This window comes from Echinops telfairi, unplaced genomic scaffold (genome assembly GCF_000313985.2).
Source record: "Echinops telfairi isolate 266 unplaced genomic scaffold, ASM31398v2 ScPeMD7_7421;HRSCAF=8459, whole genome shotgun sequence".
Lineage (NCBI taxonomy): Eukaryota > Metazoa > Chordata > Mammalia > Afrosoricida > Tenrecidae > Echinops > Echinops telfairi.
This window is the reverse complement of record NW_022111321.1, coordinates 18,603,404-18,619,704: the sequence shown is the minus strand read 5'-3', so window position 1 is coordinate 18,619,704 and position 16,301 is coordinate 18,603,404.

Genomic DNA, 16,301 nt, shown 5'->3' with positions numbered 1-16,301 from the left:
GCCGTGGCCGCCGCTGCCGCCGCCGCCGCTGCTCCAGGGAGCTCAGCTCACAGCCTATTGCCAGAGAGGCCGGTGACGTCAGGCAGCCACCGCCAGGACTCCAAGCCACCCCTCAGGCCCCCACCCCACCCTTACACCCCAACACCTTGTCCTGGCAGAGCGAGGCCCATGGCACACAGGTTCCCAGTTTCCTGCCTACAGGCTACCCAGAGCAGCCCCCTACCTCCGCCCAGGGAGCCACCTACCTTGTGTGCCTATGCTTAGAACTGAAGCATCGCTTCCCCAGCTGCCTGATTCAGTGGCTTCAACCCTTTCCCCATCCTTTCAAGAAGCCCTATTTGCACATCCTGTGGACTCATCTTCCCTTAGGGCTTCAGCTCAGACTTTCTCCCTTGGTTAGTGAGGATAGCCCCCTCCCCAATACAGTCAGAGCTGCCTCTGGTTCTGAATAGAAACGGAATGTAAGAGATGATTGGGGCGTTTCTGAACACAAAAGGAGCAAGACATGAAATACTAACCTGAACACGCATTTAGTAGCAACACTCCAAAGTAATCATTTTCGTGTTTCTCGTCATTGAATCTCAAACTTATCCTTCACTCCCCCTAGTCCATTATCCTCATCTCCTCATTCACAAAATCTTCATTTCATCAGGTCCCAACCTCCCCCCAATCTCCAGCACCCCATTTCTTCTGATTATTTATCTATACACCCAGGAGTACATAAAAGCAGAAACAGGCTTACAAGGCAGGAAAATGAAAATCAGAGGTGTCCAGCAATGAACTGCCCTATAGAAATACCATGTAGTGTGAAATTCTATATAGTGTGCTTCTTACAAACTCCAAGACTAACCTCTTTCTCTCAGATTGATTCCGACTCAGTGCTCTTATAGAACAGAGCAGAACTGGCCCTTTAGGTTTCCAAGGATGGAAAGCTTTACCAAAGCAGATTGTCATAGATGGCCACCTCTTTCTCCCACCCAGCAACTGATGGCTTCCAACAACGGACTTCACAGTTAGTAGCTGAATGTTGAGTCACTGCAGCACCAGGCTTCCAGTGCCCCTCATGAAGAGTACCTGTTTGTTGGCCCTCCTGCTTATTGGAGTGTTTGCTACTTATATTGTAGCATTCATAATAATTTTTCTTTTTTCCTTTTCTACACAATAGACAGAAATTTGCAAAAGATTCTCATCACTTGGCCAAAATCTGAACAGACACTAGTGACCTATCAGTTTGGGGAAAGGTCTGAATAAGGCCTTGTCAGTGTCAAAATGTAAAATGCTGATTTATCTATCAGCAAGGCAACTAGGAACCACATGGAAAGATATCGGATAGTCTTTGAATGTACTCAAGGAGCCCAGATGGCTATACATAGGGCTTTTTGATGTGAGGTTAGCAGTTCAAAATCACCAGCTGCTCCACAGGGGACAGATGAGGTTTTTGTACTCCAGTCAAGAGTTATATATAGTCTCAGAAACCCACAGGAGAAGTTGTACTCTGTCCTATCTAGTCACCATGAGTCAGAATTGCCTCCATCATTGAGAGTTTTTGGTTTGGTTTTGAAGGTACTTGGGCATATTATTAAATGTGTGCTTTCTTCCTTCTCTGTCTTATTTTCCTCACGTTGAGCCCAGAACAGTGCCCGCATAATACTTACTTGCTAACCTGGATTATGCAGCACATATTGCTACACTTTCCTCTTACATAACAGAAGCGTGAGCTAGCCAGACTCGCTGCAACCTACCTATCTGCTAGTACTTGCGGGACTCGTAAAGGAAGGGCTTCACACTGGAGAAATGGGTCGTTTGTCTGTAATTGACATGTGTTCCTTCTCACCATATATTCCTTTGTGTTTCCACTCTGGCTTCTCTTTTTCTCTTTCCTTACATTAGACTTCTATTTGGAGTAAGAAATGCTCCAAAATATCTCCCCCAAAATTCTGTTTTAGCTTAGTTTAATAAAGGCCATCAGCTCTTTCTTCATAATCATTTCAATTAAATGTTATCTCTATTTACACTAATAATCAGTACATATCAAATAATTAATGATTAATTCAGAGCAGGGATCCATCAATCACCCTCAGTGTTGAGAATCGCTTAGTTCGCGATGGGCGCTGACCCACTGCTGGCCTGCCTTTTCTGCCCATTGAAGACCACCTGATCCTCAGGGAATGGCACATTTGGACTTTCTGACTTGTGCGATTTCGGAGGACAGAATGAGAAACCTTGTTTTCACTGCCATCACTCAGTGAGACGTCACCATTCAAGCCTGACAGGCAATGGCTTCATTTTGCACACTCTCTTTGCTCCTGAAAAGTTAAGTCTAATCAACATTTTGTAAAGCAAATCCAATTTTGGAAATTCCAAAAAGAGACTCAGCTATTTGAAGAAATTCTTTAGCAAAAAAACTGTCTTGTAAAGCAAAGAATCTTTGCATAATTAGAATGAGCTCTCACTGATGTAGAAGCCTGCTGGTGGGGTTCTACATTGACGAGCAAACCACAAGTTCCATAGTTCAAACACACCAGCTGCTCTGCAGGAGACACACAGGGCTTTCTAATTCCATCAAGAGCTTTAGTTTCGGAAATCCATAGGGGCAGTTCTGCCCTGTCCTATAGGATCTCTATCAGTTGGGATTGGCTCAATGGCAGTGAATTTGGTTTTCATTTATTCTCATTAATTTGTCTGGTTTACTTTTCATCTCACTGATACATCTTTTGAATAGATTTGGAAGAATGCCTTATTGAGTTTTCTCCCTGAGGAGCATACCTTTACAGTGGGTTGTAATGGCATTACAATATGTATGTAATGGGATTTCTCTTAAACACCCAGCTCTCTAAGATTGGTGATGAGGCTGCCATTGTTCTTATTCTTTATGACAAAGAATAACCATCCATTAAACCAGGAGGGCTAAAACATCTGCACCAGTTGGTGGACTATGAAAAGGCAAAGTCCTGAAGAATTTGCAAGCCATCACAGATGAATTTGCTTGTCAAGCCAGTGATATTTAACTGGAAACAATTCCAGTACATTAAAGATAATAATTTTTGAGTCAAAATCTAAGCACTTTTTTTCTTATCCTTTTCAAAAAGAATGGACTGTTGGTTCATGATATTTTTTTCTTATCCAGAAGATAAATGTGCTAAATACATAGACTTGGATGTGACTGAGTTGTGTGATTCAAACTCAAGAAATAGCAGCAATGGCAAAGATGCACATTTTAATCTACAGAAATAGATTTGCTGTATAGTTTTGGCATGACTGGCAAAATAGCAAGGCTTCTTCTAGACAAGTTGACACTTTTTGCCTCGAAACGTCTCAAGTAGTGCTCCTAAGAGTGGAAACCATCTTATATTCCCTGGATCTTCCTTTGGATAGAGAAGGAAACCCTCTATCCTGGGGAAGGTTCCAAATACTTAGTAACATATAATACTTGCTCTCAAGTTTAAGGAGGCATCTACATCCAGCTTACAGAGAAATGCTACATAGCTTCTTGTTACATCGCTTCTTGCTACATCAATTCAAAGAAGCAATGCATCTATAATAATTGTAATGGGGCCCATAATAAAACATTATTACTGTTATTATAATAAATTATTACTAGTGTGCCATATTGTACTAACCTCTATAGGAGCACTAACCCTCACTACACCTTTTTTAGGGTTACTATAAATTATTTATTCAGTCATTCATTCACTTATTTGTGAAGCAAAAATCTGTAAGGACCTGCTAAATATCAGTTAAGGAAATTAAGACCCCCCCCCCAAAATTGTTAAAGAGAGTACCCAAGCCCTGTAAAGGTAATAGGTCAAAGTCAAGCAGACCAATTCCACAGTTCGCATTCTTTTCACGACGACTTGAGCTGAAGCTTTCTCTTCAGTTTCACAACTCTTCACTCAAATGCAAACTGACTGGTGGAGAGGGTAAATACATAGAACTAGAAAAGAGCAGAGATGTTCTTCTTGAATCAGGAGGAGGGATGAAAAGCCTACATTGCGCACTCACATGCCCAGCCCCAACCACAACCATAGTGGTCCATAAGGGATTTCATAGATACCCCATGGGCTGAGTAGAGTCCATTTCGGAAACCACTGTACTGCATCATGCCATTTAGCCGATCATTGTAGACTGGCATGCAGCTGGTTCCATGGCAGGTTTCTATTAAATGCAAGCTCTCTTTCCAGAGGATGTGCAGCCAATCCTGACACTGACTCCTACTCTAGGCCCTTGCATTCCTGAAGAGTTATGGCCCATGTGCTGTCATGATCTGTTAAGTCAACTATTGACCGAGGCAGCATCTGATAAACAAGACACTGAATTGAAGCTTTTGACTTTGTGCGAGTTACTTGGTTCTTTTCCAATCCAGTTATTTCACCTACAAATTGGAAGGATAATAATGATAATAATATTCCCAGTGTTCTTTTCAACACTGAGTTTATAGTAAGCATTCAGAAATAATAACTATTTATATAGGGTCACTGTAAGACAGATCAAATCAGTGCCAGTGGGTTTTGTTTTTTGGTTTATAGCATAAAGGAAACAAATTTAGGCAGATATTTTGTCCCAGACAGAGAACTATCACATTGTTTTGAACACTAAGATTAAGAAAAAATGTGATACACTTGAGTGTCCCTTGTGAAAAAGAAGTAAGAAAACTAAAAAAAAAAAAAAATAATTAAAACAAAACAAAACACAGATGATGATTAACTCAAGAAACTGAGAATATTAATCCTTCGGGTGAGAAGACCTGGGTGCATCTTTGTGTTGCTAGGTGCCATCAAGTTGGTTTTGACTCCCAGCGACCCTATGTACCACAGGATGAAACCCAGCCTGGGCCCGGGCCATTCTCACACGCGCTCTCATGTTTGAGCCATTGTTGCAGCTCCTGTGTCTTTTCATCTTGTGGGGGATCTTTCTCTTTACCTCTGCTCCTCTACTCTACCAAGCATGATACATGTTTCCAGGACTGGTCTCTCCTGAAAGCATGTCCAAAGTATGTGAGACAAAGTCTCCCCATCCTCGCTTCAAAGGAGCATTCTGGTTGTACTTCTTCCAAGAATGATTTGTTTATTCTTTTAGCAGTCTATGGAATTTTCAATATTCTTTACCAGATGCACAATTCAAATGCATCAATCCTTGTCCGGTCTTCCTTATTCAATGGTCTTCCATATTCAATGTCCAACTTTCACATGCATATGCATATGAGGTGATTATTACATTTTCAAATACTTGGGGCAGAATCAGAGTAGGAAGAATTCACCCTACTCTAGGTACTCAAGAGGAATTATACTATAGTGGGACAGATAGATGAGAAAAGGAATCAGATATTCATTCATTATTTTAGGATTAGAGCTAATTCTCCAACAAGGTAAGTTATCATCTAACCCCACATTCTGCAAACTTGTTTTTCTAAGATATACATGAGTATAGATAGATAGCTTTAAGGAAATGATTGTCCAAGTCCATCTCTAAGTGTATTTTCCCTCCAAAATTTATCTCTCTGGGGTCAAAAATTCTCTTTGCCATTTTCTCCCCTTTACTAAAACAAAGAAAAGAAACATGACTCATCAAGCCCAATCATACTACCATGCATTACCCAAAGTATAAAATCCTCTGGGACCCCAACAAAAGAATACCTTGGGGATGCAGAACTCCTGAGCGTGGTAACCGCAAAGCAAGAGATCGTTTGTAAGAAATATTGATGAAGCAGTGCCTTATTTCGTCCAGGTGACAACTCATTTTAAGGCTCTCTGTTTTATATCTGCATATTAGTTTATTTTAGAATCCAGAAGTAAAATGGTTGTCACAGGAATACAAGTATTAAAATTAAAAAAAAAAAAGAATTCCGATTTTTTTCTCACAGAAAGAAGGTCTGATTTGTCTACTTGGGTTGTCGATGTGAACTGTCTTTGCTTGACGGGGAGTACGGATGCCATATGATACAAATATAATGTGCTAAAGCTTCAGATGCAAACTTTTGAGAAAATACATTTAAAGCACATGTATGATGTGTAATTAAAATGTAAATGTGTGACATTTGTGATTTAAAAGTTTAAGATGTTAGCTAACATGTTCTAGGACTACATGATTTTCTGAAATTCCTTTGGAGTATATAAGCAAAAAACTATTCCAAGGCATCGGCCCCTGTGACACCATCCAGAAAAACTCAAACACAAAGGACACTCAGCGGGGATATCATGGAGCTGTCTTACTGGGATGAGACTTTGGACCAGGTGGCTCCTCTAACTATACGAAATACTGACAACCTATCAACTCCTATACCTTCATCAGGGCACTGTTAACTCTAGTTGCAAAAATGTACACCTCACCTCTTGAAAACTTTTAGTAACAATATTCTTTAATTAAATCCTAGTTCTCTCTCCCAAAATTTGGATGTTCAATATTCCTCTTGCTACATTATCCTTGACAGGGAATTTTAACAAACAGAAAGATATTCAATGTTCATGTGTCTACTGTATGCCACAAACCATGTTAGGTGCTCAGTATATCTGCAACCAAGAAAAGTCATTGGAATCATGGAGCTTCCATTCTAGTAAAACATGAAATCACATTCTGATTACCTGTCCCAAAGCAAAGAAGGCTAACATTTTCCTATTTTCCTCATATTTTTTAGTGAAAGATCACCCATGTTAGAGAACTGAGGACTGTAAATCAAGTAGATTCATAGACAGTAAGCAGATGGGTAGAGGTAGATGGATCAACAAATGATTGACTGATAACTCACAGCCATCAAGCCCATTTCAACTCACAGTGACCCTATCGTCAAATAATTGATAAGACCTTTGTAACCAGCCAAATCAAAACCAAACTTACTGCCATTGAGTCGATGCCAACTCATAGCTATTCTATAGGACAGGATAGAACTGCCCCTGAGTTCCCGAGATGGTAACACTTTACAGTAGTAGAAAGCCCCACCGTGTGTGCGTGCGTGCGTGCTGAATCCTGGATCATGATTAGAAATCTAATAGCATATGCTTCTTTCAAGCCCAGCAGGCTGTGAACCCACTGTTCATGTGAAAGGTAAACACAATTTTCTCCCAATGTATACAAAAAGATGTACCTGGTCCAGGATTCTCTCAGCTTCAGCACTGTTTCCATTTGGAATCAGATAATTCTCTGTTTTCAGGGCTATCCTATGTAGTTTAGGAGGATGTGGTCAGTAGAATTCCAAAGATGGTTTCCCAAGATGAAACAGTAATCTAATTACTGCTGTGAAAGGATTTGGTAATGTAATTAAAGTCCGAAGTCATTTGACTTTAGGATATGAAGATTATCTAGGTAGTCCTGGTTCAGTCAGTCAAACTCTGTAAAAGCAAAGAGTTCTCTCTGGCTAGTAACATCAGTAGAAAAAAAATTCAAAGCACTTAGGAGATTTGAGCCACTGCTGGGGGGTTGGATAGGGTCATGCGCAAGAAGATGGCCTTTGGAAACTGAGAGAAGTCCATGGCTAACAAGCTAGTAAGGAACTATATTATAACCAGGAGCAACTAAGTTCTGCCAAGAATCTGAGCAAGATGGGAAGCAGTCATTTCCCCCGATCCCTCAGATAAGAGCCCAGCCAGCAGACACCTTGATTTTGGCCTTGTGAGATTCTTTCACAAAGCCAAGTCAAGACCCACTCAAGTCTTTTCACCAAAAGCCTTGGAGATAATAAAGGTTTTAAGTTGCCTATTGTTTTGGTTCTTTTAAAAAGCAGTAAGAGGAAAGCAATCCTTGTTTAGCAGCATTTGGGGACTCTACCTACTAGATGTCAGCAGCAACCCCTTGCAGCTATGATAAAAGTGTCTCCAGATATGGTCATTGATGGGATACCAATTGCAATATTTCCACAGACTGATGAAGCACTCATCCATCTATGCTAGGAAATTTAGAAGACAACTACTTGGCCAGTAGACTGGAAGAAACCCATATTTTAAGCCATTCCAAAGAAAGAAGAGGCAATAAAATGCTTGAATTATAGAACACTATCACTGATATCACATGTAAGTAAAATTTTGCAGAAGATCATCCAACAGTGGTTGCAGCAGCACATTGACAGGGAACTGTCAGATGGCCAGGCTGGATTCAAAAGAAGAAGTGGAAGAAGAGACATCATTATTGATGTCAGATGCATCCTGGTTGAAGGAATAGAATACAAGAAAGTTGTTTGTTTGTATTTCATTGACTGTGCAAAGGCATTCAGCTGTGTGGAACACTTCATCATAACAATGTGGAACCTGTCCTTGGACCAAGGGGCAGTGGTTCAACTGAGCAAGGAAATACTGTCAGGTTTAAAACAAGGAACGTTGCATGTTAGGGCATCCTCTCACCATACTTGTTCAACCTGTATGCTTAGCAAAGCATCAGAGAAGCTGCGTTATATACAGAATGATATAATGCAGTATCATGATTGGAGGAAGGATTATTAACAACTTTAGATATGCAGATAACACATTGCTTGCTGAAAGTGAGGAAGACTTAAAGCATTTACCGATGAAGATCAAAGATTGCAGCATTCAATATGGATAACAACTTAATATAAAGAAAATCAAACTCTGCAGAACAAGACCAAGTTAAAAGAACAAAATTGTCAAGAATTTCATCTTGCTTAGATCCATAATCAATGCTCATGGAAGCAGCAATCAATAAACCAAAGGACACATTGCACTAGGTAAATCTGCCGCACAAGATTTCTTTTAAAGTGTTAGCCAGCAAGAATGTTCCTTTGAGGACTAAGGTGTGCCTGACCCAAACCTTAGCATTTTCGATTGCCTCATATGCATGTGAATGTTGGACATTGAATAAAAACAGACTGAAGAAGAGCCAATGCATTTCAACTATGATGTTGTCGAGGAATAGTGAAAATACTATCGACTGCCAAAAGCACAAACACCTAGCCCTTGAAGAGGTACAGCCTGAATACTCTTTAGAGGCAAGGCTGACAACACTTGGTCTCAGGTACTTTGGACGTGTTGTCAAGAGAGACTAATTGCTGGAGAATGCCCTTATGTTTGCTAAAATGGGGGCAAGGGGTCAAAAAAAAAAAGAAAGGTGCTTAACAAGATGGACTGACACGGTGGCTCCAACAATGGGTTCAAACAAACCAAAAAACCATTGTGAGGGAACTATGAGTCAAAACTCACTTGGTGGCACCTAACAACAATAACAATATGGCCACAGAGCCCCTGGGGAAGGTGGGGAGTACAAAACTACCTCTGATTGGCCTAGCTATATGATTTGTCTCTATACGGTCAGGAAACATGGTCCAAAGGAGTCAATGGATGATCTAATGAGACCTGTCTATATGTCATGATACTTCCAATGGCCGTTTTCTCTGTTGTTTAATGTATCCAAGAAGAACCCAGATTGTGAAGCGAGCATCATGTATTCTCTAAGAGATAAATCTGTAACAAAGTGAGAAACATTAGATCCCAGGAATCAATTAAGAGGTCTTGGTGGAGAATAAAGAGTACAATCACAAATTGTTTACTTCCATAGTAAATGAAGGTTAATGCAAACAAGCAATGATCTTGATGGATCTGAGTTTAGCTTTGGATTCTGTTTTTTATGATAAATTCCACAGCAAGTGAAAAGCACTTTGTCCAGGGCACAGAACTGTTGTGAGAAGCTCATGGAATGGAAGGTGACTTATTGCACAGAGGAGAGGGACATCTCATTTTCTCATATTTCTCTCTTCCTTCTGAAGCAAAATTACTTTCTTTATTTGAGAGCCCAGAGGGGAAGCCAAGTGATTTTCAACTTTTTTATTTCTCCGATTCAATTTTTTCCAGCCTCTATATATCATGTAATGCTTGAAAAGGAAAACCAAATTTACCAATATGAATATGACTACAAAAGAGCCTGGGAGGTATTAGCTACAAAGTATGACTGACTAGGATAGAAACACACAGGACAGCTTAAATGTCTTTCTGCTCTCTATATTGTTACCTGCTCTCTATGTCAACAGCTGTCAGCTTTGTCTTTTACTGTAACCGGACTTGCAGGGAATAAAGCCAGAGTGCTTCTGAGGAGGAAAAGTTACGTTAGTCCAGGTTTACTAAAGAAACAAATCCAGAAACACTCATATGTGTATGAGAGAGAGCTTTCTGTCAAAGAGTAATTGTATAATAAGAAAACATCCCAGCCAAGTCCAGATCAAGCCTATAAGTTTGATATTAGCCCATATGTCCAATACCAGTCTATAAATTCTTCTTTAGACTCACACAACCCATGCAATGATGTCAAATGCAAGAAGAACACAGGCCAGTGTGTGGAAAGTCTTGTGGACCCAGTGGTAATGGAAGCATCTCGGTGCTGGTGTAGGTCTCCACGTGGCTCCTCCAGCTCAATGGCTCTGACTCCATCAGTATAGATCCATGTCACTTGTCCACAGGAGTGTGTCACAAAGAGAGAGTGTGTCCCTCCTCCAGGGAGGAAAAGGAATTCCCAGACTCCTCAGGAGAAGGCCATGCCCACACACAGGCCTCTTGGGCTATGACCTGATTAACAGGCTGGACTCCACCCCTTCACTCAAGTTTTGCCAGTAGATTGTGTAACTGCCACAAAAGGAAACAATAAGATAGGAGAACTAGTATGTTGAACAGGAACATTTGGTGTCATTAAATTAAATTTTGTTTCACTGTGCTTTAGACACTGTGCATAAATATTTTCACCTCTGCTAGATGAAAGCTTGATAGTTCTTATACCTTCTTTGTTCCGTAAATAGAATATCTAGTCTCCACTTTGTTCTAACAAACCGGCATTCTGTGATGCTCACCTTCCCAACACAATCGCTGAAGACAAAGCGGTGAATAAGCAAATGTGGTGGAGAAAGCTGATGGTGCCTGGCTATCAAAAGATATAGCATCTGGGGTCTTAAAGGCTTGAAGATAAACAACTGGACATCTAGCTCAGAAGCAACAAAGAAGCAGACCCACATGGAAGAAGCAGACCAGCCTCTGTGATCATGAGGGTTTGATGGGATCAAGTATCAGGCATCTAAGACCCAGAATAAAACCATACCCAAGGTGAATGGGGGCAGGGAGGGGCATGGAGTGGAGACCCAATGCCCATCTGTAGAAAATTGGACATCCCCTCACAGAGGGGTCAAGGGAAGAGATGAGCCAGTTAGGGTGCAGTATAGCACCGATGAAACACACAACTCTCCTCTAGCTCTTTGGTGCTTCCTTCACCCCACCATCATGACCTCAATTCTACCTTACAAATCAGATTAGACCAGAGCATGCACACTGCTACAGATAAGAGCCGGCAACACCAGGAATTCAGGATAGCCCCCTCAGGGCCAACAAGGAGAGTAGAGATACCATGATGATTAGGAGAGGGTGAGGGGAGAATGGGAGAATCGATCACAAGAGTCAATCTAGAACCCCCTCCCAGGGGGACGAATAATGGAAAAGTGGGTGAGGGGTGACAGAGGACGATGTAAGATATGGAAAAAATAATCTGTAACTTATCAAGGGTTTGTGAGAGAGAGTGGGTGGGAGGTTGGGAGGGGAAAGAAATGGGGAGCGGATATCAGGGACTCAAGTGGGAAGAATGCTTTGAAAATGATGACAGTGGCATATGTGCAAATGTGCTCGACACATTGGAGGAATGTATGGATTGCGATAAGAGATGGAAGAGCCCCCAATAAAAGTTTTTTTTAAAAATAGCTTACTTTAGCTGATATCAAGGGCTCAAGTAGAAAGAAAATGATGATGGCAACAAATTTACAAATGTGCTTGACACAATAGATGGATGGATAGATTGTGATGAACTTTGTATGAGCCCCCAATAAGATGATTTAAAAAAAACAAAAGAATATCTAGTCTAAGACATTATGAAAAGCATTAATTATATGTATTTCCAATTATGCTTATTATCATTAATGCTATCTCTTTCCCTACTCTATTAGTTTAGGTTTGTTTTAGACTGAAAGCCTTCAGCTTGAAAATGAGGAATGTTTGGTGTCTTTTCTATTTTTATCTCCTATATTCTCCTCCTTTTTACCCAGGACCCATCTCCAGATTGCTAGACAATTTATATTTTTGAAGTCAAAGGAAAGAAGAGGTAAAATGGTAAAGGGGTAGGAAACTTTTACTCAGACACTCTCTTTCAAAGATGGCTTTTACACCTTGGGGACTTAATGATGTTCAGGTTGACTCTAAGAATGTGGAACTTTATTCTTGACCCAGGACATTCTTTTCTTTGTCAGTTGTCCCTTGTGTCTTCTTCGTCACGCCTTATAAAACAGTTGCCATTAAGTTTAAGCCATCAGAGTGGACATTTGCTCCATGGGGTTTTCAATGGCTGTGATCTTTCAGAAATAAATAGTTCAGTCCTTCTTCCAAGGCATGTCTGGATGGACTTGAACCACCAATGTTTTGCTAAGCAGACAACCACATTCACAATATGTATCACCCAAGGATTTCTTCTTCATCAACTTGAAGTAGAATGCTTATTTCAAATCCCTTCTCCTTACTTCTAAGGTAATGCAGAAAATGGCTAGGGAATAAGTGCTCAATGGATAGCTTAGACTTTTTACACTTCAGAGAAGAAGTGCTGGGTATTTATATACTAACTCCATCTCATTTACTACATTTTCTAAGCTTCAAAGAGCTATCTTGGCAGCTTGTTAGAATCAGATCCAGTTGTCCTTGACAGTATATTAACCTGAGTTGTGGCACATTTCAAAAATTGTACTTGTCCGAATAGTCATCATCACTGGGCTAACAGACTCAATCCACTTTTAGAGAAGTTCTGCCTGATTCTGCAAGGGAATATTTATTATCTATGACTAAATCTTTTTGTTAATGATTTATTTTCTTCTTGAAAAAGGAAAGTACTTTTCCAGTAGTTTCAGCTGTGTCTTGATGCTAGTTATCGTCTTAGAGTCCAGGAGGAACAATGAGGTAAACCTTGATGATGACGAATATTATCTTAAGAGGCTTCTGCCTTAAGGCCTTAAGTACTTCCTCTTCATTTTCTCTAGGCAAGAATAATCTGATCATCTACAGCAACCAGAAGAGAATCGTTTCTGCAGGACCCGAGTTGAAGGGAATCTGAAGGTTCAAGTTCGTATGCACATAGGAGCAAATAGCCCCGTCTCAGGCCTTTCAGGTCGCGCTCCTTCCCTGTCAGGGTTCTGATTTGAGCAAAGGAGATATAGAAACACGTAGCGTTAAATCTCTGCATTTCTATCTCACTCATACTCAGGTTCTGGGCCTGATTTTCAGCCGAGTCTGGCCTGAGGCTACGGGAAATATAGTCTCTTTAAACGCTACATTAGAGGTCTTTTGGATTTCACACTAAACTGTTATTTGATGGTTAGCTGAATTGTGCCTGTCTTTTTCTTCCTTTAAAGTGGTGGTGACACTCAATAATCAATTCCACAGTCCTCACAATGACTTCTGCCACTGTGCCTGAGAAATGCTGGCGATAGGGCATTCCACTTGATCCTACTCCAGCTCACTTCGCATGAGCACATTTTTCATTGTATTCAGCATGCCAAAGATTAGTACCACTCCTCTTTTGACTGTGAGGAGTGGGATCATTCTATTGATCTGGTTGTTTAGTTCCAAAAGACTATCCTCACTGTATTCTTCCTTGGCTTCCTTCCCACTTTGGAGGAACCGTCTTTGCTCAGATTCTCCCAGAAGTGGAAGTAAGGACTGAACTGTTGTTGTGAGGTGCTATCGAGCCAGTTCTGGCCCATAGCTGCCACTGTGCACGACAGAAGGAGACAGTGCCTGGTCCTGTGCCATCCTCATAATTACGTCCATGCTCAAGCCCGCTGCTTCAGCCACTGTGTCAATCCCTCACATCAAGGGTCTTCCTCCTGTTCACTGCCATTCTCCTTTACCAGTCATATGCCCTTCTCCCGGGACTGATCTCTCCTGACAACATGTCCAAAGTAGGGAAGACGAAGTCTCACCAGTCTGGCCTCTGAGGAACCCTCAGGCTGTATTTCCTCCAAGACAGGCTTGTTTGTCTTTTGGGCAGTCCCTGGTCATTTCAGTGTTTTTCACCAGCACCACAATTCAAACTAAGCTACAAGTAGTTACTGCAGAGTGTGGAGAATTCCAGCAAGGGACTGAGGAAACAATGTGGGGAAGAGAAGCCAGCCAGTAAAAGGTCCACTTCTTGTTAGCAAGTGAGTGACTAGTTAAATCCCATAGGAATTTTTCAGGACGTCGTATAAATCACATGTCTCAACATCGTTCCAGTTATAAGCAAGGAAGCTGTGGTATTTACACACCATCTCACCATCAACCAAGGTTTAAAACTGATCAAAAGAGTCCATTCCTTGATACTTCTGACCTTCACTCACAGGCAGAGTGATCCCCTGGTGTTCTAGAAAAATCCTTTACAGACAAAGATTCCTTTTAAAAAAATCATTTTATTGGGGGCTTATACAACTCTTATCACAATCCGTACATCCATCCATTGTGTCAACCACATTTGTGCTTTTGTTGCCATCATCATTTCCAAAACATTTTCTTTCTACTTGAGCCCTGGGTATCAGCTTCTCATTTTCCCCCTCCCTCCCCCACATTCCCTCCCTCATGAACCCTTAATACTATTATTATTTTTTCATGTCTTACACTGTCTGATGTCTCCCTTCACCCACTTTTCTGTTGTCCATCTCCCAGGGAGGGGGTTAGAGGTAGATCATTGTGATTGGTTCCCCCTATTTCCCTTCCCCTTCTCCTTCCCCTCCTGGTATGGCTACTATAAATATTGGTCCTGAGGGGTTTACTGTAAGGTGACCAGATTTTAACATTGGTAAAGTGGGACACCATTGATAAAACTCATATCCTGGTGAAATAGCCACATGGCAGCCGAAAACTGTATACCCTAGCTTGCTATGCATTCTTTCCAAAAATGAGACTTTTAAAAAATGCCATGGGATGTGGAAAAAATTGTTAAAAATTGGCACTGTCCTGCCAAAAGTGGGACGTCTGGTCACCTTAGTACTGTCCTGGATTCCCTGTGTTTCCAGCTCTTATCTGTACCCATGCACATGCTCTGTTCTAGCCAGATTTGTAAGGTAAAATTGGGATAATAATAGTTGGGGGGAAGGAAGCATTAAAGAACTAGAAGAAAGTTGTAGGTTTCATCAGTGCTATACTGCTCCCTGACTGGCTCGTCTCCTCCTCATGGTCCTTCTGTAAGGGGATGACCAGTTGCCTACAGATGGGCTTTGGGTCTCCACTCTGCATTCCCCCTCATACACAAAGATATGAGTTTTTGTTCTTAGATGCCTGATACCTGATCCCATCGACACCTCATGATCACACAGGCTGGTGTGCTTCATCCATGTGGGCTTGGTTGCTTCTCAGTTAGATGGTCTCTTGTTTATCTTCAAGCCTTTAAGACACCAGATGCTTTATCTTTTGATAGCCAGGCACCATCAGCTTTCTTCACCATATTTGCTTATGCACCCACTTTCAGGCAAAGATTCTTATACTGGTAATTAGAAGTCAGTAGGAGCACAGTGAAATGTATATTGGTGAAAAACTGACGATATTGGCCCACATTCCCTCCATGGGGAACACTCATGTACCTTTGCCCAAAATGCGATCTACGAATGCAGATCAATGTAAGTACAACCTTCCATTGCTTCTGACACCAAAGCAGTTTCTCAGTCTTTGGTCCTGTAGATTCCCTGCATGAGAGTCAGTCTCAGTCAGGTACACAGAGCCTTTTGTTTCCCCAAGGGCTACTAAGACTTCAACCTCAATTGGTCTGAGGTAAGGATTAAGGACTTTTACTACAGCAACAGCTAAATTACATGAAATTTGCCACCAATATTTCCACCTTATTTAAGCTCTGTCTCAGTGTACATCTCTGTAAAAATGGGTAAAACAGACTTGAACTTTAGGGTGTAATGAAGATTTTTCAAATATATGTGGAAATTTCCTAGCACATAGAAGGCACTTTGAAGCTATATGTTTTTATATTCTCTAATTGGTATTTAATGCTCTTCTCTGTTCCCTTCCCCAAAGCTTCCTCTCTATCCTTGATGATTCTATAACACTGAAAGGAGAAGAGGCAATGTAGGACCTTCCATGGACACGGAGTTCTATCACGGATTACTTGAAATGGCAACAGTTTGATATCAACCCAGATGGCATAAAATCAACCACTGCCTGGCTCTGCTGCTGAATCATCAGAGAAAGCCACATGGGAGAGAGAGATGGCCACCACACACATCTGATGCTTTACAGGAAAAGTGGTACAACAAGGAACACAGGTAGATGTTGTTTTCTTACACTAATACCAGCTGATCAATATTACTGGAA